The sequence below is a fragment of the Rhamphochromis sp. 'chilingali' genome (assembly GCF_963969265.1).
Source record: "Rhamphochromis sp. 'chilingali' genome assembly, chromosome: 1".
Classification (NCBI taxonomy): domain Eukaryota; kingdom Metazoa; phylum Chordata; class Actinopteri; order Cichliformes; family Cichlidae; genus Rhamphochromis; species Rhamphochromis sp. 'chilingali'.
Genome location: NC_137929.1, coordinates 44,897,189 through 44,924,149, shown reverse-complemented (window position 1 = coordinate 44,924,149; position 26,961 = coordinate 44,897,189). Strand labels below are relative to the sequence as shown.

The 26,961-nt window shown below is 40.6% G+C and overlaps 1 long non-coding RNA gene across 1 annotated transcript; it reads right to left on the bottom strand.

Annotated features, from left to right (window-relative positions):
* Nucleotides 1-936: 936 nt before the first annotated feature.
* On the bottom strand, nucleotides 937-26,026 carry LOC308395517. The gene is made up of 7 exons (XR_013971399.1): nucleotides 25,819-26,026; nucleotides 20,670-20,730; nucleotides 6,910-7,024; nucleotides 6,728-6,794; nucleotides 6,373-6,526; nucleotides 4,209-4,302; nucleotides 937-1,053 (listed from the first exon to the last, which is right to left on the bottom strand). It is a non-coding gene; the product is annotated as an uncharacterized lncRNA (long non-coding RNA).
* Nucleotides 26,027-26,961: the final 935 nt, after the last annotated feature.

The window sequence follows — 26,961 nt, the reverse complement described above, 5'->3', positions numbered from 1 at the left end:
CAACTCCACTTTCTCAGGTTTAGAAATCCTCCGTTTTCCTTCTGCTGAGGCTGACTGCTGTTACAATGTTTGAGATTGTCTCTATTATTTTGCGTTTGTCTTCCAATCAATGAAGTAATGCCTGTAAATCATCTGCTTACATAATCAATGCATAATTTAGCTTCAAGATGGATGAATGAGAGCTCTTCAGTAACAGAATCAGAATCGTGTTTATTGGCCAAGTATATGTGCAGACACATACAGGGAATTTGTATATTGTCCTGCCTGTTTGTACAGATTTAGTCTTTACTGTGTTTACTTTGCTTTTTGTAAAAAGCTCAGGGAAGCTGCTGTGTGCCAATAAAGTTTTAAGTGGATAATCAAGTGACCTGATGATGATTACAGTCATTCATGATTTTATTCATTTTGCACATTAAATGACGTCAAATGTTTGATGGAATAAACACTGAAACCCTTTGAACAAAGAACATCAAGATATCCTGACAAAACTGTTTCCAGCCAGAAAGGCTGCAGGTATTTGTGTGAAATAAAGACAGCGAGGGAAAAATTCACACCAAAGACATTTGAATAAATAACAAGTGAGAGAAAACAATGAAAAGATACAAAACATCAGCAATATACAGCTTGTAACAGAGCAAACAGGGATGTAAAGGTGACTTTATCAATGAGTGGTTGTAAAGGTGTTAGGCCACACATGAAGCTGTCGGTGTCTCTGAGTCACCGTCCTCTCTTCTTCGTGCTGACAGCATCACATGATGTTGTTCAGATTCCAATAAAATGATCAGATTTGCACAACAAATAAATAACCAGAGTTTTTGTTCTACATAAAGATCTTCATTTATTTTCCTGCCTCCTCTCCACCCTGAGAAAGGCAGGACTCTGCTGACGTAGTAGGCGAGGCCCAGGGAGAGGAGGGTGATGACCACCATCAGCAGCAGGACCCTCCAGAAGTCCAGGTCCTCCACAAACTCCTGCCAGTTGGTCCTGATGCTGGACAGGACGCCCTCAGTGCTCTGCAGGGTCCAGTTCAGTAAGGAGCAGCTCTGCATCGCACTGCGACACACACACACGCACACATGCACACACACACACAGAGAGAGGATTAAATTGTGTTACTTAACTTTGTTTTTCTTTTTTCTGACATTAGATAATTCCCACTTGAGCAAATTGGAAGGAAGTTAAAACGATCTAAGAATAAACACGTGAAACTACAAAAGGTCTGTGAATTCATATGGTTGTTCCTTTCTTCTTTCATACCAGACAGGATATTTAACATTAAGACTCAGTTAAACAAGCTGAAAAGATCAAATCAGCACTAAGATCATCAAACAAACAACAACCGAGATTATTTCAGTCCTAACTTCCTGAAAACTGCTCAAGGGTCTGAAGTTGTTTGCAGTAAAGTGTTGCTGGTTTGTGCATGTAAATAAAAAACTGACTTTTTCTCATTAACCATATAAGAGGTGGGTCGTTCCTGTTTATGGGTTTGTTTGTAGTCACTGTTCTCAGTGTTTACACATCAGTGTGTTAGTATTTATCATGCAAAACAACTTGTGTGCACAGATTAAACACACAGCAAATACCACAGCTGACATGAAGAGCACCACAGAGTGACTTAAGAGGCTGAGAGGTACACGGAGCCCAAAGTCAAGTTTCATTACGAGGAAGGCGTCTCTGTGATATGGTAACATATGGAAACAGATAATCTGAGTGGGTCATGTGTTCAGAGCTTCAGATGAGTCAACAATGATTTAATAACTTTGTTGTGGACTTTCTCTCACTGCTTCCATACTGATCGTCTGCAGCACTGCTTACTCCTCTTCCTCACTTATCAGCACCACTGCTGTGTTTCTATTGTATTTCTTATATATTCTATTGACCTCTATCAACACTTCCTCTGATATTGTTTTGGACTGAAGTAGGTGTGAAAGGAGACGTGAAATCACTTTCAGTGTGAGAGCAAACAGAGACTGAAGCATGTCTGTTATATCTGAGCTTTTATGAGCCAGCTAATGCAAAGAAAGCTAAGCTATGCTGGACTTGGTTTGTAGTTCAGTTTTTATGGTGGTAGTACTAACTCTACATGTGGAGTCAAGACACTCTGTGAACATCAGGAAATAAGAAATCAAAAGCTGTGCTGACAGAATCAGGATCTGCCTCATGAAACACTCAAGAACTGAATCTCTCACAGTTTTATGGCCGTACAACATGTGTACACACCAGAGCAGTGAGTGGCAGCAAACACTGTCAGATTCAACTGAGCACATAATGCACTGACGGATCAGTACAGACTATCCTCTAACAGATGTCACAGTGAGACAGCACTTTCTATTTTGAAGCTGAGTATTTCACAGACATGTGAAGACATTTTATTTCATTTTATTAAACTAATCATTCTCCTTCAATCACTCACTTCTGCTGTTACACCTACCACAGCAATCCTCCCACCACTCCCAGCTCAATATCAAATTAATATAATCCTCTACAGTCCAAACTAACCAGTCCATCAGATATATTTACTCTTATACCTGACAGCTGTCATTCCCAGTGCAAATCTAAGCACCTTTATCACAGCCACCTCCACCTCAGCCCCCCAGCAGCAGATACAGCTCATCTCACAGTTACTGTGTGACACCTGTTATCTCTATCTGAGCTTTAAGGTTTTGTCGCAGCAGCTGATGAAAGGATGATCTCTACACCAACATTAGACAGATGGAGCTGCAGCCTCACACAATCAGCCAGCACTTCAACAATAGTTGGTCAGAGAGGCTTGATTAGGTGCTGACAGACCAATAAATAAAATATTCTGCAGTTTGTGTCTGCTTTGCTCCCTCAGGTCCTGTAAATGAATCTGACTGGATAAATCTGAGGGTTTGTGTCTGCGGCTGAAGCTCAGAGGACTCGTTCAGAGCAGCTGAGACAGTAAATCTTAGAGCTGCTTATCTACAGGATGTGCTTCTATTGACTCAGCTTATCAGCAGATATGCTCAGACAGTCCACTACATTAAATTCAACACATTACACAGTCATTACCCTGCATTTAGTAAGATGTAATCACAGAAATGAACCCTGGTCTTCCTCTCTTGCATGTCAGTAGTAAGTAGTGCTAAAATGAATATCATTGTTACACAGAGCGTCCACATGTCCACACACAGGCCTGTGATAGTCAAAGTGTCAGTGTGCTGGCAGGTACAGGAGAATCTGTAGGTGGCTCAAATCCTCTGAGGTAAAAGTTGTAGAACAGCTGAGTGCCTGATGTCATTATGTTATTACTTTTTGTGTTTGGTTTTCTATAGAGCCCCGCAAGGGACATGGGAGAAAAAAATTAAGATGAACTTTTGCGAGATCTCGCAAAACAAACTCGGGATTTCGTCGCAAAATTAATTCGGGATCTCGTCGCAAAACAAACTCGGGATCTCGTCGCAAAACAAACTCGGGATCTCGTCGCAAAATTAATTCGGGATCTCGTCGCAAAACAAACTCGGGATCTCGCAAAACTTTTGCGATATCTCGCAAAGGTAGCTCGGGATCTCGCAAAACAAACTCGGGATCTCGTCGCAAAACAAACTCGGGATCTCGCAAAACTTTTGCGATATCTCGCAAAGGTAGCTCGGGATCTCGCAAAAGTTGAATTCCAACAATGGCGACAGCTACTTAGTTGTAATATTACTCTTTCTGGGTCACAAAATAAACTTTTAAGATGTTTTGAGGCGTAAATGTAGTTGTGTAAATGTCAAATATCTGCTCGGTTTACAAGACATCACATATTTGCAAAAGTGCTCCGACGTTTTCGGAGACGTCTGACACCCACCATCTCGAAGCTAACGGCAGGTTGAGACCTACTACAGCCGGGGGGAACACCGCTCTCCCGGCACATCGTGCCTTGACATCCCGGTCGGCTTCGAGCTGGCGGCCTCCGAAGAATGCGGCTAAAACTTTTGCGAGATCTCGCTCCGTACGTTGGCTACGTTGGCTCCGTAGTTTTCAGAAGTCTGAGGTTATCCTTGAAAGGCATGGATACAAGAGTGTGCACCTAGACGTGCTCCTGTGGTCACAATGGCCTGCCATGTTGTGGTTAGTTGTAGATGTTTGCTGTGTGCCATAGTTGTGAGTTTTTTGTTTGCTTGTTTGCTTTGTTTGTTTTTCAATTTAAAAATGAAAATAAATCTTATTTAAAAAAAAACAAACAAAAAAAACAAAACACACACCTGATCATCCACACCATCCTCCAGCCTCCACCTCTGCTGCTGCTCCACCCACACAGCTGAAGACGAGCAGCATCATGTCAGCTGAATACAGCACCTGCAGAGAGGGAGCAGCAGAGTTATGATGAGTCTCCTGACAGCCTTCATATTAACCAAGAGTTCGACCGTCATCATCATCATCATCTGGAGTTAGAGCTGGATCCAGTGCACTGAGCTCCAGGAGGACTTTAACTTGGGTCATGTGATCAGCTGACCTGCGGTTTCTTTCTGATACACCCTGTACAACATATCAGACAGTAAAAGGATATCAGACTGGTGTTTTTTTACACAACACTTTCATTTAGACGGGGAGACTAGAAAGTGATCTGCTCTGTAACCTCCTCAGCCAACAACACATTAGCACATGTAACAGGAGCTGCTTTAGTTTTGTAACTGCTTTCACACACAAACAGTTACAGTGTGGATCATGTGCAGTTGTTGACCAGTAATACTGAAGAGAATCACCCTGTTAAAGGAAACATAAAGCAGTTTGCTCCAAATTAGCTCCACAGCAGCACTTGTTTACTCAGCGCTCCCACACAGCCTTCAATAAATGTTAAGACTTGAATCGTTTTGATTTCCACTCCTGAGGTTTGCACTGTTTCCACTGGCTGTTAAGTAACGTGCTCTGCTTTGTGCTGAGAATACACTGTTGCTTCTGCAAGCCACACAGTCTGAGAGCAGTGAGCATGAACCAACAGACGGGGCCCAGCAGCAGAACAATGAGCTAAAATTAAATTAATCTGAATCACAGTTTTACAAACTCTGTGTTTTAAAATGTAAATGCAATGATTTGGAAATCTCATAAAGTCACAACAGAGACGGACTCATCTTGGACTCTCTGCTCCCGTGCAGTAAGTACAGTTAATAAATAAACTGAAACCACTAAATCTGTGCAATGTAATTTACCGCAGTCACTTTCTATGAAGCGTGAGTGCAGGATCCCTGTGGCATCCATGTGAAAGCAACATGACACCGTAGCAGTGAGGCTAACTCTAACGCTCGTGGGAAACCAAAGCTTAGACTGTAAGTGTGCCTTTTGTTTCCTCAGCTCAGACAGCTGGCTGCTGGAGGCTTGTGTTCACCATCAGACATATCTGATTAAAAGGAGGCTGATAATTAAGTGCTCTTCATTTCAACATGAGACACGTGGGTCGTAGAAACTTTAGTGCTTCAGAGATTTCAGCTGACGTACTGCGCCACAATATTGAGTCCATCACTATCTTTAAAGCTAAAAAAAAAGCAGAGAAAAAAATAAAGTATGGATGATATTGATGTGGGCAGTTACAGCATTAAAAATCTAAATAGTGTAGAGGCAATTCAATTAAGGCTACGTCTACACTAATCCGGATACATTTGAAAACAGCGTTTTTGTCTAAAAACGCTCTGAGTCGTTTTCAATCGTTTCCAAAGAGCTGTTCATCCACACTGAAAACGCTCCTGTACGGCGCATGCGTGAAACGTAGGACGATTCGACCCGTGTCATTTCTTAAACCGGTCATATACACAGCACTCATTTTCAATAAGGTAATTATTAAGGGTGAAAATATACATACAGTGGACAAGCTGCTTACTTTCTAACAGAACTAAGAATCTCACCGCCGCCAGTCTTTGGGATGATCATCGAGATGAAACCTCAAAGAGTCACTCAGATCACGAATCCTGACTGCGGCTGTTCTGATCCATCTGAGCCTGAAGTGCACAAGCTGATCAATATCAGGGTGGAAGCTCAGTGGAACAATCTTCCTTCTGCTACCTGTAACTGTGCTTTAGAGCTGTCCCCAGTGCAAGAATCCCTGAATGTCCAAGATCACCAGCCGCTGAAGCTCAGTGAACTGATTCAGTAAACAATCACTGCATGAAAATAAATCTGCAGCTTTATATGACTTTAAACAGTCACCTTTGTATACAAATAACTGCCTGTGTAAACCCTGATGATATTTAAGAACGCAGCTGAAACACAAATATTCATTAATGATGAGCTCTAAACACTCTGAAGGATCTGAGGAGAAAAACATACAACAAGCCCTGCTCTCTCCCTTCCTCTCTCTCCCTCCTCCATCTACCTGGGCGGAGCTCTCCTGTGGGCTCCTGCCCTTGACCCACGCACCTGGTTGCAATCACGCACCTGTGGCTCGTCACGAGAGTGTTCCAGCTCCTTTATAAGACGGCACCTCTGTGCTTCTCGTCGCTGGACCGTTGCCGACCCTCATTCCCTGGACCAACCCCTGCGTTTCCTGCGTGATCGAGTGTGCGAGGAGTGGAGTGCGCCATCGTGTTTTCTGTGGAGTGTGAAGAGGAGCGTGAGGAGTGGACGGAGTGCGTGTGGACTTTCAGCGTCTTTCCCATTTGTGTGTGGACACCCTGGACCACACCTTTGTAAATAGATCACCTGCTGTGCTGTAATAAAGACTCTTGTGTTTCCTAAACTTAGGGCCTGCGCGTGAGTCTGTTCAGTCCCGTTGTGACACTAACACACTCACCTCTTCAACACTGTGTCACTGCACTGTGGAAAAGGAGACCAGCTGCAGAGCAGAGTGATGGTGAACACTGGAAAAAAAGAAAAATACATTTTATTTGTTCAATTTAATCACCATTCATTCATATTTACACAGGATTTTAGATGTGACGTAATATGAGATAAACGCTAACAGTGACGGCTGACCTCAGAAAGTCAGACGGGGGACTTTCAATCATCCTGCTGGTCGCCACGGTGACCAATTTATGGTCCCACGAGCCACAGAAGCACAAAGAGGAGGTCACGATTCAGAGCGAAACTCCTGCAACACACAAACAAACACGTGTGAATCTCAAGTGTTTGATGGTTTGAAAACCAGTGAAAACTCAACTGAAGAACGACAATCAGGATGCTGTGAAACTGCAAGAATGAAATATCTAAACCAGCTTAAACCACTGGGATTTTATCGTGGTGGAAGCAAAACGGCAAAAGTAATAGTGAATTCATGACAAAGTTTAAGTGAAGCGAAATGTGAAGCATAGTTTGGATCTTCTTTTGCTCCTGGTTCAATCCATTTTGGTTGGAGAGTGACAAAACCTGCAGCATCAGAATCTGTGATATGTCGGCTTTTCAGCCCCGTGTCTGTGGCGTCGGGTGAGAAAGCCGACAGCTCGCTGATCCTGATGCGTTGGGTCCGCGCTTTGTGTTTACGTCTTTGTGCAGAATCCGTTTACCTGCTCTGGTTTGCTGTTTGAGCTGTTTGGTGATTGCTGAAACTGGTTTCTGGCAAAATACATTTATATTTAAAAATCGATTCAGGATTTAACGAATCGCGCTATTCAAGCTAAAATCGATTTTAATTGGAAAATCAATTATCGAAACCCACCCCCATTTATGAGCACAGCTGTACAGTTATAATGTGCTTAAGAGAAGTCTTGTGTCAGCCCTTGCTTCTTCATATTTTGCTTTAGAACAGCCAGACTTTGTCATTTTCTAAGTGGTATTGAGTGATATTAATCATTAAAACACACACACACACGTAACACTTTGTTTTTATTTGTGTATCTGAATCTACATGTCAATAATAAGACAATATTAAAATAGCATTTTTATATGAATAAGGTCATTCCAGAAGAACTATTAAATGGTAAATGGCCTGTATTTATATAGCGCTTTACTAGTCCCTAAGGACCCCAAAGCGCTTTACATATCCAGTCATCCACCCATTCACACACTGGTGATGGCAGCTACATTGTAGCCACAGCCACCCTGGGGCGCACTGACAGTGCGCACTATTAGCCGAAAGCTTCCCACTCCACACTGGTTAACCAGCCAACTGTCAGGCATTTCTTAAAAAAAACAAAAAAAAACACAAAACACACGGTTGCTCAGAGCCCAGACATCAGCATTTTTCATTTTTTCAAAAGTGATAAATAGGCACCGTTTTTTTTCTTCTTCTAACTTCTAGGAAGTTATCAGTGGAAGGAAAAATGAAAGGGAACAGAAAATATTTGTGAAAAAAAGAAGAAGGAAAAAAAAGGAAGCAAATCCTCACAGAATGAGTGCAGCCAACCATTCATGTCATGTTAAAAATTCCTGAATGAATGTGTGCTGTCGTTTTTCATTTTTTCAAAGAATAAACCACACAGAGCTCAAAGCAAGCTTAAGTAACAGTACGGTAATCAATAAGTAATCAGCAACAGCGGTTACATTTATCCCAGTTTAGTGTTGGTTTCCTAACAGAAAATTGCTCCAGCCAGTAAAACCCTTGAAAAGAAAAAGAAAACAAAAGTGGAGGCTGATGACATTAAACAGCGGAATATGTTGTAAAGGATGCGGCAGGGTAAGCACCAGCTGCATGGATGCCAAAAGTGTGCAGGAAAAACAGAAAACTCCCACGCATTTTTTCTTTCTACAAAGATTCAACCAATGTCTACGTGACTCTGCAAAAAACACTCACGCTAACCTAAAAACAGGATACTGAGATAAAAATACAGACAGGATACTCTGAAGAGCGCAAAGAATAATAAGAAGTCATGAAAGTATCACAAATAATCTGATGTTTTAGAAGAATTTTAACCTGAAATTTCTGAATAATTCACTTTTTTTTTTCCATTAAAGGTGAACACTCAGCCTTTCAATTATTTATTTTTGGACACGACAAATGAGCACACAGGAAGGTAGCAGAAGAGAGGGGGGGATGCTGAGCACTGAATTATTATTAATATTAATTATGTCTACGCCATCATAATGTCTGTTATCAGCAGCACAGAGGAACCAACCCCATCGCCATTAGTCTATAATAGCAGACTGCACCAGAAACATGAATGACAGCAGCTCATCCAGCTTTTATCCATCACAGTTCACAGATTACTTTCTGTAAAACCCCAGATGTGAATGTAAATCCTGAGAAGAAGCGAGTGTTGTGAAAGGCATAAGATCATCAGTCCTTTGGCTGCGTCACTGAAGTTAGAAACATTTACAAGCGCAGCTAGTTTATTAGTTTAAAACGAGTGTTTAAACTGGGCTTTATGAGCATTGTGTTAGCAATAACTGCAGGTGCCTAACACATCTGTCGTAGAAGCACCACAAACATTGCAGTAGATACATTGATTCATGCGCATCTCTTATGGATGAGTCAGTTTAAGCCGCCAACAATAGTCAATTGCCACAAATATAACATAATAGCTTTACAACGATGTTTGAATTGGCAAAGAAGAACTGGATTCATTACAGTAACACTGAAAAATAAAGTAGCTTTCAACAAGTAAGTAACTTTTAACGGATGTGCACACACGGCGATGTTCACCAACATGGTGTTCCAGCGGAAATCCTGCACCGACGCCGGTAACGGGACTGCTGACGGCCGACACTCTGTATCACCTGACCGGTTCTTACGTGGAGACTTTTCCTTAAATCTGCGCAGGCGAAGAAGGAAGATCAGGAGGGATATTTCTGCTACAGCCAAGATGAAGACGGAGAATAAAGAGAGGGGGATCCATTTATCGTTAGGCTGAAGGTCAAGAAGAGAAGCAGGGATCGCCAGCAGCGGTAAGTAGCCCATCATCTCCTTTTCCAGCCGGGTTTCACATTAGAGCAGTATGACGACCAATTACAAAATTAAAAAATAAAATAAAATCGATGTCCTCTTGTGATTGAACTCGAAATAGTATTTTCGGGGTTACAATTACAGTCGCACTTTCAAGACAAACCACTAACACGCATCGTGATTACGTGATGAAGGAGAATCACTCTCTCGGACAGTAAACTGATTCCAAAGGACGCTTTCGCCGTCTCGTCCACACGAAGTATTTTGCAGAGCAGCCGTGGAAGATTTTCTGGAAACAGAAGTAATTCGAGTTTCTTCCTCTCAAAATATTATTTTGACTTTAATCTCAAAATCATCAATCGTATATATTTTACTCCTACTACTCCTTATCGCGCTGTCTTAGGTATAATAGGATCATTTTATTATATACACATCAATCGTCAATATTATATTTTTTTTTTATTAATGTGGCCCTAGTACTCCCTCGTATAGGATCATTTGATTATATACATGTCGTTTTATAGTCAGCACCGACGCGTGTGTTAATCGCGATCGTGGTTCTTCAGAACTGCGAAGAAATTGGGAAATCGAGCTTGATGCAAATAATGAAATAAAATTAATAAAATTTGCAAATTCGTCCCGTGAAATTATGTGAAAAATATTTTTAATATTCCCAGGCTGTGGTGTGTAAAGGCCGTTAGACTGCGGAGGCAAAGCAAGAGAAGAACAGGAGGCCAATTGAGCGCACGATATGTACACTGAGGATGCAGGAAAGGCACTTCATACAAGCTGTGGCACTAAATATTCAATCAATGTCTGCGTAATGAATAATTACTTCAGTAATTCATGATAAATATTCTTCAGTCTACCTGCAGTCCTTCTGTTAACACTGTTATGTAGTCCCGCAGTGCTCCACCATGGAGCCTCCGTCCAAATAAGAATTCAACACAAAAAACGAAATCACATCACGCGTGTTTTAAATAAAAATAATAATTTCAATTATTTTTTACACATTTGAGTTAATGTAATTATCCAAAGTTTCAAAGATCACAGTGAGCATTAATATCGCTGAATTCATGTTTTAGGTACAAGTTATGTTCGTGTCGCAGCTTCTTGTTTGAGGCCTGCGTGTGGCCCACGGGAGAAACCTCGGCCTCCTTTCCTCTGCAGGAAATCCAATCACTGCTGCAGCTTGAAATAAGTTCATGTAATACAAAATTCTACCCTTATGCATGTATTGCTTCAGTTTAAAGTTCAGGTATATGTAATTTCCTATGTTGATGCAAGTATCTGTATTTTCTACTTCTGACATTTTCAAAGCAGGCTCCTTACTTTAGGTTTAACACGTTTGGCCTCTAAGGTGTCGCAGATAAATACAATAAAATAAAATCACACGGCCAAGACAAAAACTGTGGTTTTTGTCTTCATTCATTCATTCATTCATACAAACAATACACAAATTCACTGTGTAATTGTGTATCTTTATTAGCAACGTCACATCCTCCTCTCTGCCCAGCCTGCTCTCTGGTCGCTATGGTAACGCGTAAATATTTCTTTCAAAAATCTTTCAAAAACGCACAACCACAACGCATCAAAAGAAAACAAAACCATAAGAGTATGCAAACAGCCACCAAACAGCCATCCTAATTCGTCATACAATGAGAACAGGACAAATCAACAATTGACAACGACTCATTAATATTAAAATCTGTAACATAATGTATTGTTTGGAGTTGAGTCTGTTACTGTTACTATTTTTACCATTTCTTCTTGGAGCAACTGTAACCCACATTATTTCCTTAGTGATTAATAAAGTATAGGATGACCTGCCATTACCCAATCACACATCTGTTTACCTGTATCTTTTGCTCGTTTCTCCTCCTTTTCTTTTCTCTTTTTTCTAAACTGAGCACCTGATGACTTTGAACTTTTCTTGTCCATCTTCCACTGGTTTTAATTTTGCACTCCAGTATGAACACCCATCCCCCAACCTGATGATCACTACAACATAACCTAGACCTACACCTTAGGTCACAGATTCACTTTGTCTAGGGTTTAATTCTGGGATTTTGCACAACCCAGGATTCAAATCATGAATACACAATGGGCTTGGATTTACAACATTATAAATGAAATGTGCTCTATTTGGAAGCAGCAGGGCCCCTCCCCTTTCGACGGGTTGTGTGTGAGATTTTAAATCATCAAACTGTAAAATAACATTTTAAATTGTTATTGATCCCTTTACCCCGAGTCCTAAAGTGTATATTTATTTTCTTACCCTTCTTATATTTATCGTTTGTTTACTTGCACTGCTGTAACTGAAGCCTCGTCGTCTCGTCTCTCTATATACTGGACTGTAGCGGAGATGACAATAAAGTTTACTTTGACTTCAGCAGCGAGCAGGTGCACCGAGGTCTCTCGCGCTCACCTTTCGCGTGTAGAATTTCAAAAAACAAACAAACATCGGTGTAAATTATAAGTCTGTATCATAATGTCTGGTGTTTTCGTGTTTGTTTTTATTTTTATTTTTATTTTTATTTTTTATGGAAACACTTTCCATCACTTTGCTATTAAAACTTTTACGAGATTGATGAAAGCACGTGCTCTTTTTTTTTTCTTTCCTTTTTTTACTTCCTCAAGGAAGTAATCAGTGGTGAGAAAAGAGAAAAAAAGGAAACAAGTGGAATCTGAAAAGATCTATTTCCCCAAAAAGCTGTCTAGGAAAACGCTGAGTGAAAGCCAAATCTTTGACATATAAACATGCTCATTAAGTGGGTTGTTGGTGGTGGTACCAATTTCACCTTATACACCAGCACTAACTTGGACTTTGAGCCCCTGTTAGTGACCAAATTAACATCTGAGCGCTCAGACTCACTGCAACAATGTTACACTCATATCTCAACCACGAGCAGCAGGAAAAATAAATAATGGCTTATATGTATATATAAATAAACATGTAATACTTATTGTTGCAAGACAAAAAGCATCAAGGTTGGTGAACAATGTGCCAAATTTCTTCATTTTCTATCAAAATGCTATAGTGGAAACTTGCCTTGCAGTCAGACTTTTTTCCAACATTATTTTTAGCCAGTATCAGATTTTTATGCAGTCGTCATAGTGTGTGCAGCACACTACTGTGATGAGCAACATGACTCTGCAATAAACACTTACAGTAACCTAAAAACAAGACACGGAGATAAGATTAGAGACAGAATAAGGAAGGATACACAGCAGAGTAGGAAGAAGAAGAAATAGTAGTAGCCCTCTAGTGTCACTCTCACATAATCTAATGTTTTTAAAGATTTTTAACCTGGAATTCCTGAATGATTCAGTTCAGTACTAAGGGTGGCATATGCTAGGTTTGTTAGCCTATTAGCCTTACAACAGGCAAAGCAAATAATACTTGTATAGCAATAATACAATGTTACCTGAAGTGCAGGTGTTGCTCTCCAAACTGCAGCATGTACACAAGGCTGCACATTAACTGGGTATTAAAGCATGCCATGCCCAGGCAGAGGAGGGTGATGACCACCAGCAGCAGCAGCAGGACCCTCAGAAGCCCAGGTCCTCCACAAACTCCTGCCTTTTAACTCCTCAGTTAATAATCAAACTGCTCAGAGAAAATCAGCACCACCAGGGAGACGCAGGGCACCGAACTCAAACACAAACAGAGCCATCAGTAAAAATACTGGTGACTGCTCGCCTGCTGGGGGGACAACAATACCCCATCAGCCATAACCAGACCTGGGAACATTAGTTGGAACTTTAATGCATTAAAGGTTTTGGTTTATTAAGGCTTTGTCATTTAACTGACAGCACATTCACCAGGGAGACCAGGTTTCACTCACACTTTCACTGACCATATGCATCATTTGAACTTCTCTCTGAGAATTCAGATTAATCTCTCACTTTTAAACTTTTATACAGAATGTATTTACAAGTTTTATGAACATACATTTTTGGAGTTATGACTGTCTCTGTAAAAACTGTTTTGACTTCATAAATTTAATCAAAATATAGATTAAAACTAGATCATATTCACACCCTGTAAAACATCTCGTATAGTGAGTGTCTACAACTTGCATAGTTCCCATTTCTGTATAGCTGTATATCTCAGATTTCTGTAAAGTTATTTATTTCATATTCTGTATAGTTTTTCATATTTATATCCTGTTCATAGCCTGTACATAGCTTGTACTCACTACAGCCTGTACATACTTATAGTTATAGAATATTCACAACATACTTCATACCGTGTACATTATAACATACCATAATAGACCCATTTCTGTAATATACTCACATATCTATACTATTGCTAATATATATATATTGTAATATATCTATATCACTAAAGCACTTCTGGATGGATGCAAACTGCATTTTGTTGCCCTGTACCTGTGCATGTGCAATGACAATAAAGTTGAATTCTATTCTATTCTATTTTAGATTTTATCAACTTCCTGTACAAGATGGTTTGCATGATAACTAGTGCGTGTGTTGCAGAACTACAGCATCTCTGAAGTGTTATATATAGAATAGAATAGAATAGAATTCAACTTTATTGTCATTGCACATGCACAGGTACAGGGCAACGAAATGCAGTTTGCATATATGACACTTTAAGAGAAAAATTAGGGGAAAACCACGAGTTCCCATTAACCCGTTTCTCAGCCCTGCATTTGTCACTCACTCACTGTGACTAATCAAATATCCCCTCTCGAGTACCCGTCCTTTATGACACTAAGAAGAGGATCATCCTCAGTTGATCCTCAGGATAAATAAAGTATTATAAATCAGTCCTGAAGTTGATGTCAGGCTGCTGTTAAGAAACTCTCATCAGTTCATGAGGCAGGCAGCATCAGATAAAAACTCAAATGGGGTTTTGTGTTTACATGAATGAACTGATGCTCCTCAGCAGTTTATGCAAATAAAACCACATTTTAACTGTGTGTGAATGCACAGTATGTGCCAGCACACAACAAAGAGGTAATGCATAAATAGACTGAAGTCACTCAGCTGCACAGCACTTAGTGAATGTTCAAAATGTCACTAAATCTGCCCAATTTTATGTTAATGTGATGTTCAAACTGTGAAGGATTCCTATCCATCAATAGTGTGTCTGTAGTATATGCAAATAACTTTCCCTTCAGTATTCACTCCACTGCAATGACAGAATCGAGCCAATCAACCCGTGTTTCACGTTTCAACTGCACGTTTTGGTTAAAAGTGAAACAAAGAAACGTTGAAAGAGGAAACAGAGAAAGGAAGACGAAACTTCTTAAATGTTGCACTGTTTGAAATTCTGCAGTAAAATTGCAGCTTTCTAAGCCTAAAATGATGTTTTTAATTTTCTGAGATGAAAACTGAAAATTCAAGTGGCTGATTGGATTTCTCTAATTAACAACATCAGATAGACACACTTAGACATTCCAGTCTCTAAAGACTAACTGGGTGGGATTTACTACAGAACCGGTGAGCGTAACACAAAGCATATGAACGATGCATGAGTGTAAAATGAGTGGAGTAACTGGTTAAATATATTTGATGGTGTCAGTCACATGCACTGGCTCACACTCCTTGTCTTCGAGGCAGGCTGTTATTTGAACCTTAACATATTTGAGACTGTTTTGATTACAGGGATGTGGTTATATGGTGACAAAGTGACTGCTGTCACTGACTGATGACAACACTTCCATCTGTGTACTTTCCACCCTTAGATGAATAGTCAGAGTGCACAGATCATTGAACTTCTGCAGCACTCCTCACTTATCTTCCTCCAGTGCAGTTGTTTTGCTTTTGTATTTTTTACATCCTTTACTGATCTCTGTCATTGTTTCCGACTGAAGCAGGTGTTAAAGTACTTTCAGTATGAAAGCAAACACACACTGGAAGAAAGAAGAAAGTAGGAAATCAACATCGAGACCTCGGAGGTGGTTTCAGGTTTTGTTGGGCCAGTTAATGCAAAGAAGGGACACATACTTAAGAACTGAATCTCTTTAACAGTTTCATTTCTCTTTGTAACACTGTTGTTCTAGGGGATGGTATCGCCTTCATGGCCATATGATACGGATGTTTGTGCATTACATTCCCTGTATGTGTCTGCACATATACTTGGCCAATAAACACGATTCTGATTCTGATTCTGACATGCAGGCAGCGCCACTGTGTGGCTGCAGACACCGTCAGATTCAGCTGAGAGATCAAAGTGGGCTCCATCTGTTGTTATATACAGAGCTTTCCTGCACATTTACATGACCCTATTAAGCTTTTTGATTTAACAGAAATAAAAGGTAAACGCACAGATTTCAGTCAAATAAAGCAGCACTCACTCACTGCCTTTACTGTAAACTACCCCAGCATATTCACATAATCATATCACAGCGATTCATGTAAATTCTAGTGAACAGCTGATTAACATGAAGCTCCATCTATATATGCAGAACAACACATTCAGGAGAACGTGAAGAGCAGACTGCAGTTATTTTGGGGTTTTTTTTTTAACAAATTATTACTAAGCATAAACCCCAAGCGAGCGTCGTTTGACTCCACGTGTTATCTTTCAAAGGAAGTCAGAAGAAATTCACAGTGACTCTCTCGCTTTAGTGCTGGACTTGATAGTTTGATTAAGGCTGTGTCATATTATACCACCCAATATAATAGCAATTTCCTAATGTTGTAAACCTGCTCAACATTTGGCAATAAAACCCTTTGATTCTGATAAACTTCTATGTGATTAAAAAAGTGTCACATCACAATATTAATGATATAGTGACACTGTGCCACATGTTCCTTATCCTGCACAACACGACACAAGTACAGACGCGTGTTGGGACGAGAGCAGCGTGTCGATTTTGTAGCCAAGAAGATGCTGCTACAATAGTGTGAAAGTGGTTTGGTGAGAAGAGGTCAGACGCCAACAAAAACACAATACTTTACACATCTGAGTATTTTGCAAAATACTGACATAACTTTGACCTGCCAACAAATTTGCATTAAAATGATCAGCATCAGTTTTACAGTCGGGATCACCTCAAAGAAAGAAATCAATGGTTTCTGAATTTGGGTCCTTCCTGGAAATGCTCAGTTCATCGAGAGATAATGTGAGTGTTTGAATGTGACTGAAAGTGGAAAAAAGTGAGGGCATTAACTGTCTGAGTACAACATTTGAGTTCAGTTCAAAGGCATTTTGTTCTGACTGTCACAATAACATCAGTGGGGCCTGGTGACAACGTCTGACTCACTGCTAGTGCTACATTTTAAAATTATGGTATCTAAGCTCACTGTTGCAGCTACTTCAGAGCTTTGTGTTCCACTTGGTAATAAAGACACAGCACTACTGAATATATTTAAGATAACAGCGATAAGAGTAACAGTGTTGTCAACAGTGAGAAAGTGAGAGCATGGACCACAATCGTCTGTGGTAAATAATGACTAGACTCAGAACTGATCAGTCAAATAAAAATGACTGTAAATAAAGGAGAACTCTGAGGCTGAAATAACAGGAGTGCTGAGTATCATTGCCCCGACACACTCACTGAGGCTCAAGTAATAAAAGTGTGGAATCAAAGGTGACATGAGAAGGACCAACAAACAAGAAACAGAAGACGACGGGTGGAAAACAAGGACCGCGTCAGCCCCACATGACAAACACACTTCTTCAGCATCCATGGGATACTGCCAAGAAATGATACTGCGAGTGCCGACATGCAGCAATGATAGAAAAACTTTTCTAATGAAAGCCGAGAACATTTCAGATGACACGAGGGACAATGGAACTAGTTTAAATTAAAGAGGTTAAAGCCGACTTATTACCCAGCAGACAAGGCTGTGTGTGAGATTCTGTCCTTTAGTGAGGTTAACCTCTGCTGTCTTTCTGCTAGCTGCTTACATTCATTTGCTTCTCTCCCACCTGCTACCCTCACTTACACTACACAACAAATCTGTATGACAACTGGACGACAATGAAGTATTTATTTTGAGGCAGCGCATAAACTACAGGGGAAAACCGCTGACACTGTTGACTCAAAGCTAGGCCGCTCTTTGTGAATATCATACAAGGCAAATTACAAAATACAGTCTGACAGAGTAAGCTTACTTTTTCTACATGCAGTGACTGCTCACGAAAACCATTAACCAACAGCCTCGTTTTAAAGACACGAGTCATGATTTGAGTGTGCTTTATGGGCCTGAATATCTGAATGAATGACTTCAAACACTCAAAGCTACTTCAGTTACACAAATTAGCATGTGAATGACTCCCTGTGTAAACACCATCAACACTGATAAAAGAAAACACACACTATATTTAACAAGTCACTGAGCTTCACAAAACAAAGTAAGTTCTGCAGCAGCCAGTTTGAGCCAAGCTTTAACCGTCAGACTGATGACCTCACATTTGACTCTCGAATAGTTTCCAATACAGAGCTGGGCCCTATTTCAAGAAGCCGGTTTAGAAAACTCAGAGTGAAAAACGATACTCAGGGTTGAGTAACCCCGAACTGTCCAACTCGGAATATTCGGTTTCAGAAAGGCTGATAACAATTAGTTCAATCAACGTGGAGTTGCTTTAACCCCAAGTTAAGCGCGCGCACGAGGATACATAAAGCCCTGATTAGTGGAGCACAGATTAAGCGAGTCACCATGGAGACGGAGGGAAAGAAGGCGCGGTCAATGTAATTTTACAGCGCTTGACGCCGAAATTCTGATGGCAGCATATGCCGATAACATGCAAATTTTGCGGAAAAAAAGTAACACAGCCTCAGCTGCAAAAGAAAGGGAGCATGCATGGCAAAACATAGCCGACAGAGTCAATGCGTGAGTGTTAATATAAACATTGATCTAGGGATTTCCACCCATTTAACACGTTATTTATTATATTTTATTTTTTATTTTATACATTTTATTTTGTGATGTGATGTGAGCGCAGGTGCAACCCAACAGGCCCCAAACGTTCCTGGCAGCAAGTAAAAATGAAATATAAAAATATAGTCCAAACAGGTAAGGTGTAATTGTATTATGAGCCATAGTGCTTGGTCTGTTTGTCCGATGTAAATCAATTGCAGTTAGAGGCTACATTAATTTTCTTTCTGTAAGCACTTATTGAAATTATCTGAGCACATTACAAGTACATATTTGCTCACTCTGTATGCTCAAATGTGGCCCGTTATAGCCAACAGAAAAAAAGCGGAGGCCCGAGAAACAGGTGGGGGTCCTCCACCACCACCACTCACAGAGCCTGGCCACTTGGCTTCCACATTTGTGATAATGTTGGCAGCATCATATATGATCTTCACAGTGCAGAGAACACAAATTAGCATCCATTACTATAATGAAATAATTTGTTAGTTTGAAATGCTACAGGGAACTATGTACCTGTACATTAATGCTGTGGAAAGACTTCCTGTTCACATAGTCTCCTTCATTCACTGAAGGAGCAATGATTGGAATGTGAGTGCCATCTCTACAGCCAATCACGCCTGGGAACCCTGGAAATAAATGTAATATTTAAGTAGTAGTTCAAGTATCACCACATCATGAATTAAGTTTCGTTCATCCTGATACCTGCAATTTTGTGGCATCCCTCTTTGATAAATCTTGTGGGTCTGTGACCGGGGAACACCACAAACGAGTACAGGAGACGTTTCAGTGCAACTGTAACATTCCTGACTGCCCGACAGACGGTAGCCTTGGAAACGTGCTCAGCGTCACCAATATTATACAGAAAGCTCCCGTTTGCAAAAAACCGAAGTGCAATACAAATAATATGCAATGAACTGAGAGCATGTCCGCGATGTGTCACATGAGCAATATTAGGCCTGAGGATGTTATTCAAATAAATTATAGATTGTGCTGAAAAACGGTAACGTTCACACAGGAAATCATCAGGAAATGATAAAATGTCCAAACGCGCTCTAATCACTCTCTCCCGGCGGAGAGCTCTGCGGAGAATTTGGGCTTCACGATCTACTGGCTCTTCAAGGAAGGGACACGCCATGTCTGACACTTCCTACAGTCAGGTTTCCGACACAGAGGCGGAGACAGTCAGGGTTAGTTGTAGTAAACCTGCTAGGGGGCAGGTTAGCTTCACGGAGTGTGTCGTCATAGTGACTCACTCAGGCTGCAGCTGAACTCGCTTTGTGAAACCGAAAACCCAGAGTTTTCGTTAACTCACGGTATACTTAGAGTTTGCACTAAACCGGCTTCCTGAAACAGGGCCCAGTTCATGAATCAGTCGATGACTGCAAGAAGTTTTGTAGTTTGTAGGTGTTTGTGCTGATATGTTGTTTGGTTTTCCTCAAATGGTCCCTTGCATCACGACCATACGTCTCCACACCTGTCCAACAGACACTGTTGCACAAGTCTTGTGGTTTGTTCAGATGTAACTTTGCTAATCTAATAAATCAAGATTTCAAAACACAAAAACATATTAAATGTTTAAACTGAGAAAAATAACCACTTTATATGTGAAATGTAAAGCGAACACGAAGGGCAGACAGCAGTTATTGGGTTTCAGAGAAAGTACTGTGGAGACAACAGACTTGTTTTCACTGCCTGAGGTGCAAACACCGCTGAGAGCAACCAGACTGTGACGGCGCGTGAGCAAAGAGAAACAAGCAGGCAGTGAATGTGAACCAAGTGCCAACAAATGCACACTTCAAACAAAGAAGTGTGTTGTTCATTTGTTTGACTATTTATTCAGTATTTATTTCCAATATTGTTTTAAATAATATCACAAATTTATTGAAATATCCTCATAAAACCTTCAGGCTATAACGCCCTCCGCTAAATCTAAATCACTGAGAAATCAATCAGTAGCCAAAAAGACGACGCCTGCTTGACGCCCTTTATGATTGATGATGGATTTTGTATAAAATTTCACTGACACAGTTCATCAAAAGAGAGACAGATTTCTTACCAGATGTTGATCGTCAGCCTGCTGGACACTCTTAAGTCAGTATCAGAAGAATCCAGCGTACCTGCATTAATGAACAAAGAGGTCAAATGTGAAAAGCTTTCCTAAATACTACAACTAAAGTCCTCTGTCTAAAACAGAAACTGCTGAGTAATCTCAGTATTGGTCATAACTCTGAAGTGTGCTGAGCAACATAAGTGTTTGCAGGATTTGGATAAGTGGAAAGGTGTGAATGCTTTATTAGGTTAGATGGAAATTCCCACACACTCTTACATAATCTGATTTTCTCTGAGTTTAGAATTGAAACATTTAATCACTCAGTCAGTAATGAGCAAATATTCCTCTCTTTTCTTGGCTGACAGTTTTGCCATCACATTAGCAAATAATCCTTTCACTCTTGTCAGTGTAGTCGTATTGCAATGCCTTATTAAAAACAGAACATCAATCAAGGAAATAATCTGCACATTAATCTGTGAAAAAAAAATGGCAGCTGCACCTCAAATAACCCTAAAAAGCCACCAGAAGGTTCTCAGTTATAGCTGAGATACGCCCTCTAGTGGCCATGTGCGTGTGTGCTACCACAGCATGTTTATTCAGTGACTAATCCGAGAGGATTACAATATAGTTGTGTGGGATAAGGCTCAATGAATTAGAAACGACTGTAAAATGTTTAGTGCGCTCTGTAACAAGAAAGAGCAGAAATCATTAGATCTGTGAATGACTGCTGGCATTACAGCAGTTTTACAGTCAGGATCACCCCAGTTAGGTCTCTGAATCTGGGTCTTTGCTGGTAAGGGTTACTGGTTCATTCAGCGATAATATGAGTGCTTGAATGCGGGGCTCGCAAAATCGCTAGCCCGACGTCCCGGGGCTAGCGATTTTTCCAGTCGGGCTACCAAAATCTATCTCTGCCCGTCGGGCTGTCATAGGAAGGAAAAATATATGTCAATGCTTTTGCATTCTTTCAGAAATGTAGCTGGGTAATTATGTCATTGGCATCGGTGAGCCACTGTCAATATGTGACATATTGAAATCGCGTTTGAAATTGCGCATATTTGTATAGAGAGCGACAGCACTGATCTGTGAGTGATGATAATTTGTGCACCAATTCCTCTGACATCGTCTTATTAATCGTTAGCTTACTACGCAAACATGACAAGTGAAATCTCCCGCAGCTTAAACATGTGAGAGGTTGATCGCGCAGAGAATCGCTGAGTTATGTGAGTGCGTGTGTAAAAGCAGCAGGATATATATTTTAGTTCTGCTGCCAAATAAGACAGGTCAGGGTGAAGAAGTGACAGCCAAAGAAAAGCTTACCACAAAACGGAGAAGTTATGACAAATCAGACTATAAGGCAAAAAGAAAGTGCAGCTTTATGGTTTCGTGGACAAAAGAATTTCTGTGGCTGCAATATGACGAGCTAAATAACCAGGGCTGCACATAAGTGGTCCGCAGGTGCGCATTCGCTGTCAAAATAAAAAACGCGCACAAGATAAGAAGTTGCAACGCGTGTTTGCATACATAAGATTTTCTGGAGGAGGACAGACATTTGTTTAAAACTCTTAAAGATGTCGAAGAAGCTCCTTTAAGCAATTACTTTGGTGTTCCTCCACCTCCAAACAAATGTCAGAAGGAGTCCGAACCACAAAAGAAGCGCGTATTCTCGGAAAAGTAGTTGCAGGAGGTGAGCTGGCTTCAAACAAATGATGAACGCACAGAGATGTGGTGCAGAATGTGCCGTGAAAATCCCACTCTAGCAGACAAAAACAGTATGGACGCAAACGCGCGCTGCAACTTCTTATCTGGTGCGCGTCTTTTATGTTGACAGCGAATGCGCACATGCGGACCACTTATGTGCACCCGTGTAAATAACATAATGTTCTGCCGGGTGTGTTGTTGGTTTTCTCTCGATTTCTGAGTCGACAAGCGCCTTTGTTACTGGGACCAGTCATTTTAAGAAAGGCCCCCATTAGAACCCATGAGAAATGCAAGACATGCATTATTGCTCAGTCTGCAATATCTTTCCCAGAACAAACACCAATTGCAAATAACATACTAAAAATAAACCTGAAAAATCTCTTTAGAACAGCGTACTATGTTGCAAAGAGTGAACTACCACTGGCAAGATTTAGCAGTCTTTGCAAACTTCAAAAAGCAAATGGCCTAGATCTTGGTTCCACTTGTTTCTTACCTGTGATTTCAGTGGAAATTTCAGATTCAGGATCTGACACAGACTGATTCATGTCCTACACAGTTCTTACAAGTTCATAGAAACTTCTGTTCAATTAGAACCAAGTATTTGAGTTGATGATTGTAATTTTTATACAATGTTGTAATTTGTGTTTCAACAATTTTTTGATTAATGTTTTGTTTCCGTCACAATATTATACTTTAATGTATAATATTGTAACGGAAACAAAACAGGAAACAAAACATCCATCAAAAAATTGCTCTTTTTTATTCGGGCTACTTAAATTTATTTTCGGCTACCAAAAACTGAAGAGTGCCTGCCCGAAGGGCTACCAGGGATTTTGAAATTTTGCGAGCCCTGGAATGTAACTGAAACTGGTCTCTGCCACTCTCTACACTCACTTCCACTGCATTCACAGCAAAACTGTCAGACAACTGATCAGTACATCAGACAGAATAAATATCAGGCTGGCCGTCTGCCAGCTGAATCTCAATGGACTCATTCAGAGGCTCAATGACACTAAACTAACGCTAATCTACTATTGAATGACTTGAACCACTCAAAGCTACTTCAGTTACATTGTGCGAGTAATTTCCTGTTTAAACACCATCAACACTGATAAAAGACGACTCACACACACACACACACACACACACTCTGCATTCAGTGAAGCAAACAAGTCATTCAGCTTCAGTGACCCGTGAAGCCTCAAACCTCAAGCAGTCACTCGAGACTTCTATGCTGGGGCAAGAACTAATGTGATGTTATCTCTGAGTACTAAAATGTTTGTTTCACATTGAGTTTCACAAGTAAACTTATCGAGACAACAGCGCGAACCACAAATGTGTCCTGAACTTGAGGTTTTGCAGTCAGAATGTTTACCAAAGGAAGCCAGAAAAAGAAAAAGTCTTAATGTGACACAATGTGACAGCTTTTTGATGTAACACTTGAATTCACTCACACATGGAGGAAACAACCCTAAATATTACTTCTGAATAACATTTCGTTTTAATTGCATAAATGCACAATTTCAATGTAAAATGATGTCAGTTTTACTTGTATACAGCAGATAAACTTTCCTCTCCTGCTGCCAATTCAGCACTTTATTTATGAAAAAAAGCTTTATGAAATAAAGCTTAATAACAACAACAATAGAAAAATAGGGGGATTTATGAGTATTACTAAATCTGCAAGACCATCAGACTGTGTATACTGTAAGACATCTCTAACATTTGTGTTTGTCTCTATCTTTTGTGTGCTCTCAGTCACTGTTGTGCTATTTTTAACTGATCTTAATGGTGATCATCTATCAGCTGTTTAATAGTTTTTCAGCCTCTCTTTATAACTGGATGAGAGCCATATAACCACATTTAAAATAATTTTTTTGGGCATTTTACTCGATGGTGTCAGATTAAGTCTTCATTCAATCACACATCTAACCCCACTGACGCATCATCATATTCCCCTTCACCTGTTACTCTTCACTTGTACAGATTTGTTCTCTCACTTTGATCATTAAGCACCATCGCAATCCTTAACTCTACCAAAAAACACATACTTTCAGTACTGTATTTGATTTTATCATAAAATTCTTTATCAACACATAGCAGTTGTGAAAACAAAGTCATTGTCGTTCTGCAGCAGCCAGTTTGAACCAACATTTAGCTGTCAGATGGCCTCACATCTGACTCTAGAATAGAGGGGGGAAGAGCCCAGCTTAGGAAATTCACCTTAATTCACCACGCTTCACTAGACGGAAATGTGGTGAATTAAGAAGGAAATGAGAAGTGTGGTGAAATGAGAACGGCTCTGCAAATTCACCTCAAGTCACATACTGAAATGAGGTGAATTGAAGCAGGCGGATTTGCTGAGCCGTCAGTTCCTGGAAAACTAGCAACTTTGCTCAGTGTCTTCCATTTGTGAAAAATTGCAATTATTGTTGTCAAACTTTTGTTTCTATCAATCTATTCATTATGATAATTTTATTATTAATGTATTATCATCAGCTCTACAGCACAGACACAGACGTGAATGAATAAATCTTATAAATCAGGATTTTAGAAAAAAAGAATCAATGTTAAATGTTTAAAGTAAGAAAAGTAAACATTTTAAGAAAAATAACAGCTCATTTAAAATTTGGTGCCAGCATCATGTCTTCTCCCCGCTAGGCTCTGGGTGGTTATAAACTGACTCCACGGTTCAGTGTTTTACCAAAGGAGATATCAGCATGTTGTCTGGAGGAGATGGGACTGAACCTTGTGATTCGTAGACGACCTGCTTGACCTGAGGCTCTGATCTTTGAGATCTAGTCACATTCCTTAAGAGTATTAATGCTACTCTGCACAGACAAAGGGGGTTTCCATGCGCAAGGTGTAATATCTACGCCATGTATTAAGACAGCTGCTGACAGCTTATACAGCAGCTCGGGGAGAGCAGACTGTCTGCCAGCTGAAGCTCAGTGTATTCACTAAGTGGATCAGTGAGAGAACGTCTTCATTAAAAAACTCGTGCGATGGGATGTTACTCAAGTTCACACGTCTGTGAAGGCAGACAAGTGAATACTTTTTAGGCAGTGTGGTGTATGCTCTTCCGCTGCCACACCCTGCCTTGTCTCGTGTCTTTAGACTCATTTGTACAATGTTGGACAAACACCATTTGTGTATTTTCATGGTCAAAACAAACGTAACTTGAGTTCTGGTCGCACACAGGAGAGAAAACCCCAAAGAAAAAGCCATATTTGTACTCGTCGACGTAGTCTGCGCAGGCTACACCAACTTAGCATGCTATAAGGCCAACATGCTAAGCCTAGTCCTTCCTTTAGAGTTGCCTCGTTTTCCATTAGCTGTACCTTGTCTGAGCAGTTACAATAACCCGGGGGACGTGTCAACAACTTCACACTTGCTGGATATCCATGAGAAACCGTGAACATTGTAGCTAGCGTCAGGGAAGCTAACGAGTTACCTGAACGGCTGGAGTCCTCCTAAATCCAGAGTGAAGAAAAAGATCCTTACTAACTTTCCCATTCCTTTAACTAACTTACTTTACAGACCGATTATATAAATAATTTTTCTATTTGTATTTATCTTTTATTCAGCTTCCTCCGTTACCCTTTATCTTAGTGAGTTGTAAGACGAGAAAGAAAAGAAAGCAGGAAATGCACGGGGGAAGCGGGTGTGGTGTTGCGGCGAGCAGTGTGTAGTGACGTAGGTTTTCAAACCCACACAGCTGTGAGGTTGTAAACAGACGCAGGATTAGCCTTGCGGACATAAGCTGGTGATACCGTAGAGCTTTGATGGGACGAAACGCTAACCACCGTTATAAAGCGGAGAGCAGGGCATGGCTGAGACGTCTGCTCAGGGTAAGTATTGACCCGGATGATCAATGAGATACGGTCGGTATTTATAAGAAAAGTGACAGCTGCTGTTCCCCTTTACATTAGTTCAGCAACTAAAGAACGACGAAAGGAGGGAAGAGGACGTGTGGGGAAGCTGTCTGCTCGCCGCTGGATTTTTCTTTTCTTTTTTATATTTCATTCTTCTTGCTACTGGCCAGGATTGCTTTATATTATGTTTCTATAGCAAATACATTATAATTAACTTCGCAAAGTTTTATTCTCTACTACCTTGGCCCGCCCTGCTCTACCCTGCTTAGAAGGAGTTTTCTCTTCCGAAAGGACCCTTTACGCGTTGAGCTGGATTTAAGTCCCTTCACTACCACTCGGACAGGATGATACGGTTACCATTTTCTGCAGCTGTTCTTCTAGTTTTTATCAGCCAGGTCTTTGGAGACTTGATCCAGGCGAGTGTAGGGGATGATGTTAAGTTTGTCCTCTCAGATGAGTGCATGAAGGGACACGGGGCACTGAATCTACACCTGAAGGACCGCAGCATTCAGGTGGTGGCGTCTCTTCATGGTCACTGGGAGCCGGGGCGAGCTTACACTGACCGGGTGACTGTAAGCAGCGATTTTTTAAAACTGACAAGTGTAGATTTAAATGACCAGGGCATGTATGACTTTACATGCAAGAAGAAAGGGAAGCTAGAGCTCACTGATCTGCAAGTATTCCTGCCCTCTGAAGTTGTTGCAGATGAGGGTGAGGATGCT